Consider the following 5,461-nt stretch of genomic DNA (forward strand, 5'->3'; position numbering starts at 1 on the left):
TAAAAGTTCTACGGAAATATACAGTTTTAAAACATCGGGCTCTTCTTTGCCTCTCATCATTCTCCTCACTGTTCGTCAAGGCAGTTTACTCTAGCATCCTCATCCTGGGCAAATTATTAACGCCCTCATTGTGCATAATGGTAATTTCAGTTGACTACTGATTTATTAAAATCACCTAACCTTTGCAGGTCAAAAAACATCTGTCTTATTGGAGTAGACTTCTGTTCTGTGTTACCTACATTGATGGATTATAAAAGGATTTTATATGTGTGTAACCTCATATTTATAACCCAGAGACACAGGAATGGTCATAGTTCCTGATATTGCTTAAATAGGCTACTTTTGTATTAAAATTTTTTAAATATATTTTATATATCTTTAATTGTTTGTTATTTAAACAGCCAATACAATCTTTGACGCTATACACCCATAATATTTAGGCTATACATATTTTACACAATGATCAAAAAAATACACTAAAATAATTACATGTCTCCTTACAACCTCTGAAATGTGGGTTTTCTTGGTAAGTGTGGTATTGTTTTTGTCCTATTGATTTGTCCTAGGGGAGAAAGTAGGGTGGGCTTGGTCCTTTAATCATCTCCACAGTTTTTGTGGAGGTTGTTAGCCTCACCCTAAGGCAAAGGCTGGCTAGTAACAGAATGGAGGTATAATTATAATCAGGATCTTAAAAAAAAGGTAACTTTGTATTATTCCAGACACTGTATAAAAATCACTAGCAGGATTACTTTTCCACCAAAATAAATTTTTCAGGTGGAAAAAAGTGTCTTAGTTTTTTTCACCCTGTGTTCAGTTTTGTGGACTTTCGAAGGAGAAAAACTCGCTCTATTATTATCTGTTGTCTCTGGGTCTGGCATAGGAATATCCAAGCTGACTGGATGGATGGGTTGGAGTATTTGTAATGAGGATAATTGCCACTCGAGTGTTTTCTGGGTTTGTTGATGCTGCAGGGCACTCTTGAGCAGGTCCAAAATTAATACGTAGTTTCCTATGGAGATTTTGTGAAAAATCTTAGCTTATAAATTATCTATGCACAAGTTTGTACTCACTTTTTCTACATTGAGCAAGAAAAGGTGTTATGTACATTCATAACCTCAGTGAGAGCAAATTTCTTCATTTAGCCAATAAGCTAATCAGCTCACCAACCAGTAGCACCAATGCTAGACAGTCAGAGATCAGTAGCAGCAATGCCAGACAGTCAGAGATCAGTAGCAGCAATGCCAGACAGTCAGAGATCAGTAGCAGCAATGCCAGACAGTCAGAGATCAGTAGCAGCAATGCCAGACAGTCAGAGATCAGTAGCAGCAATGCCAGACAGTCAGAGATCAGTAGCAGCAATGCCAGACGGTCACTTACTAATCTGTGTTGCTTTTCGGGCAGCAGAGCTCTTTTAGTTTTCTGATAGCCTCGAAATGACACGCTGCTCTTGGCCCAGACCTCTAAATAGTCTTATGTACAGTGTCACTGTTGCTTACGGCCATACCACCCTGAGAACGCCCGATCTCATCTGATCTCAGAAGCTAAGCAGAGTCGGTCCTGGTTAGTATTTGGAGGGAAGACTGTCTGGAAATACCAGGTGCTTTAAGCTTTTTCACACCGAAGCACATTTTTGAGTTTTTTTTTCCCACTTTTACTCATATTTTCTTTCATCATACCTTATTTACAGGGCTGCATGAAGTCAGTGGTGCTCTAAGAGGCCTTTGAGGCAGATTGTAAATTTGAACTGGACAAAAGCCGTTATATTCCTATTCCGCTGTTTATTTTAGAAAACAGTCCTACAACTTTGGTTCTGTGGTTTAATTACTGCAATGAACTTCTTACTGGAGAAAACAATCCATCCTTAACAATTCATACCAAATGTGGATCTAACCAACAACAAAACAGAGAGCTGATATCACTCCCGTGCACTGGTGACCTGTATCTTTCAGGATACATTTAAAACTTTCTCCTAGATTTAAAGCACTAAATGGCTTTAAAGCACCTGCTTACATCATAGAATGTCTGTCTGTTTATGTTCCAACACATCATCTTAGATCTGCAGATACTGACCTTCTACAAACACCTGTAAAATGCAGAAAATGGGGTGAGACTGCTACAGTTATTCTGCTTTTAAACTGCGGAACTCAAATCCACTTTTTATTAGACAGCCAAGCTCAGTGCTCACTTTTTGCAACCGGCCAATAAACTGACAGAAGGCGGCGTGATGTAAACATAATGTAAAACTCAAACTTCATGCTGCTGCTGTTTTTATTAAACATTTCACCACTTTACCTGAAAATATGAGCATACATCACATAGAAGATGAAGAACATTTTTATCCTTAATTTCCTCAAGCATGTAGTTGGTTTTTGTGTTTTTGCACATGTGCAGGTTGAAAAATCTGAAAGTAATCTGAGTAAGAGTTTACATGCACCGAAAAATCTGATTACTGAGCTAAAATCCAGCTCTCCTTAGTGGATTTCTCAATCGGAAGAAATCAGAGGATGCTCTTTACATGACCTTGTAAATAATTAGATAACTGCAAAAATCTGATTGTCAATGTAATTTTTAATTTTTATATTTATATATATATATATATATATATATATATATATATATATATATATATATATATATATATATATGTATGTGTGTGTGTGAGATCAATCACTCATTTTTGGAAATAAGAGCTGCCTTCCTGTTTCCCTGGTATAAAGATGTCTTGCTGAAATGCATGAAATTAGTCTGAACCCGTCTTTATTTAATATGACTTTAAAACAGACAAGTATTTGAAAAGTAATAAAAAAGGAAAAGCCTCTCAAAGCAATTCATGATGGAGGAGAAGATCATCTGTTTTGTGGGAATTGGTTTGATGACAGATTTGAAACAAGCAGAGGCAGCACACTGGACCCCACTGAAACTCATTAAAAAGATCAGACCAGTGAGGAACGTCTGTTTAGCACAGTGTCTGAGGGTTAGTGACACCATTAAGGCTAATCACCTTCCTCAGCCTCTGATCCCGGGGTTTCTGATGACTCAGTGTGGACTCATCATTGGTAATAAGGGGAACCAGAAGGAAGAAGTTTGTGAACAAACTTTTTGTTGGCTTGACAAAGCTGTTGCTTTGTGTCCTAGTTGGTTGGAAAGGTGTTGCTAGGCCATTGCTATGTTATTCCAGGTGGCTGCCAAAATGTTGCTAGGTCATTGCTACCAGGTGGTCATTGCTACCAGGTGGTTGCTAATATGTGTATATTACAGTGCATAATGTCTATGAGCAGTCAGTCATGGGCTGGGGGCAGTCATGGGAACCAGCCTTGCGACTGGAAGGCCACTGGTTCCGTCCCCAGAGCTGACAGTACGTGACTGAAGTTCCCCTGAGCAAGGCACCTAACTCCCAACTGCTCTCTGGGCACTATGGCTCCAGGCAAGTGTGCTCACTGCCCCCTGGTGTGTGCATTCACTAGTGTGTATGTGGTGTTTCACTGCACTAGTGACCTCATTTGTGGCAGTTACTTTGGGATTTTCTTAACAGTTTGCCATTTATTAGAAAAAATTGCTTTGTTTGAGTAAATTCTGTACAAAAATCATATATGTGAGTAATCCTAAAGGCACAAGTGTACTTTTCTTATATAGGCACTACAATCCTGCATAGTTTTGTGGTCTTAGCTTGAAACCTGTAACCTGTGAAAATAGTTGGCTTTATTGATCGATCTTAATAATAACGATGGAAATAATTAGGGTTGTAGGTGGCACAGAGGACAGGTGGGACAAGGATTGAAGAGAGTGCAGAAAGGTAGTTGTAGACCGACTATAACCAGGCTGGAGAGAGTTGAATCTTGAGCAAGCACTCAAGAAGACACAAAGAAGGATTTTGCAAATATCTTTAAACAGTGGCAAATAACGTGTACACCTTGACTTTATAACTATTTCTAAACTGATGATAACACTAATTTCTGTTAGCATCTCTATGGAATTTACAACATCATGTTAAAGTAGTGGTGGTGTACATTCACTTGCCCATGCTGACTTTAAATTTTAACCCTATTTGTAGTGGTCAGGAGCCTCTTGATGGATGAAATGTTATTTAAGGAGACATGCCATTCCACTTACTTGCGTTTTGCAGCCCTGGGTAATGTATACATTACAGCCACGACTGCTCTAGGTCTCTTCCTTGGCTGAATATAGTTTTCCAAGATCTGCAGATAACTAATGATTGTTGTGGTTGTACCTGTAAATGATCATTTTTGGGATGCACGTGTGTCACCCACATAAAAAATGACTTATCAGCATAGAAATCCAAGTCGTTAACAATGGTTTTGAAGACATTACAATTGGCGGCTTCCAAACACAAATCCTCTATGAATCCTCTTACCTTTGCTATAGCCAGTCAAAGAGAATGATCCTGTATTCTATTAATTTCAACATAATTTCAGGTAAGGGTGCATTAATTGTCAGTGATTTGGAGGGTGAGGGCTTTAATCACAACACAGTTTAATCCCAACACATTTTATAAGAAAGCCTGTTGTAAGCACAGTATAGATACATTTTGACAGATTTTACTTGGCCCACCAATTCTTTGAAGAATTTTTTTTTTTCATTTACACTATTTCACATTTTTACTTGAATGTTGTTGTTTACTATGGGAAGGAATTAAAAATATATGATAATTAAACAATAAAATGTAAAACCACTTTTTGCCATTTCTTTTTCCAAACATCTGAACAAATGTCCTGTCAAAATGACCAAAGGAAATATATATATGTGCTATTTAACTTTTGACATAAGCACACATCAGTTGTGTCTAAAATAAAAATACATTTATTTAGCATTTATTCTCATTATTTAACATTTAGCAATTATTCTAGCATTTCATGGCCATATCTAAAGTGGAAAAGCTAATAGAGAAAAGAAAATGCAACGTTCCCTTTGGCTTTGCCTTGTCTTCATGAAATGCGTAATACATGTCAAAGCTAAAATCAAAATGCAATATATATGTTCTTAGTTCTTTTTCATAGCAATAGACTGCGTATCTGAGAAAATGAAAATGCAATAAATCAATAGCAAAGTGACAGTTTGCAATTCAGTTTTCGGTGTGGATGCATTTTAAGCATCAGACTAAAAAGGGAAATGGAAACAAGCATAGGTGAAATTTGCTATGATTGACTATTCATTTACCACTTTGCTTTTCCATTTTCAAGGTAAACAACACGTAAATTTATGCCCATTTACCCTAGGTGGGGCTACAGTGTTCATTTTAGGACATCCTTAGATCTCAGTGTCAAAACGGCATTGTTTCTCAGACTAAACAACTTCGTTTCTCAGGACAAGCATTGTCATGTCTCAGATCTAGTGTAATTGAACATCATACCAAACAGCCATGGAAAAAAAGAATAATTATCAGATTTTTTTTGTATGCATTTCCCATTTTACCAGTGCTTTCTAGGGTTTTTAGAATACAATG

The 5,461-nt window shown here is 37.3% G+C and overlaps 1 pseudogene; it reads left to right on the forward strand.

The window, feature by feature from the left end:
- The first annotated feature begins 1,490 nt into the window (after window positions 1-1,490).
- LOC119264452 lies at window positions 1,491-1,609 on the forward strand (annotated as a pseudogene).
- Window positions 1,610-5,461: the final 3,852 nt, after the last annotated feature.

This window comes from Pygocentrus nattereri, chromosome 11 (assembly GCF_015220715.1).
Source record: "Pygocentrus nattereri isolate fPygNat1 chromosome 11, fPygNat1.pri, whole genome shotgun sequence".
Classification (NCBI taxonomy): domain Eukaryota; kingdom Metazoa; phylum Chordata; class Actinopteri; order Characiformes; family Serrasalmidae; genus Pygocentrus; species Pygocentrus nattereri.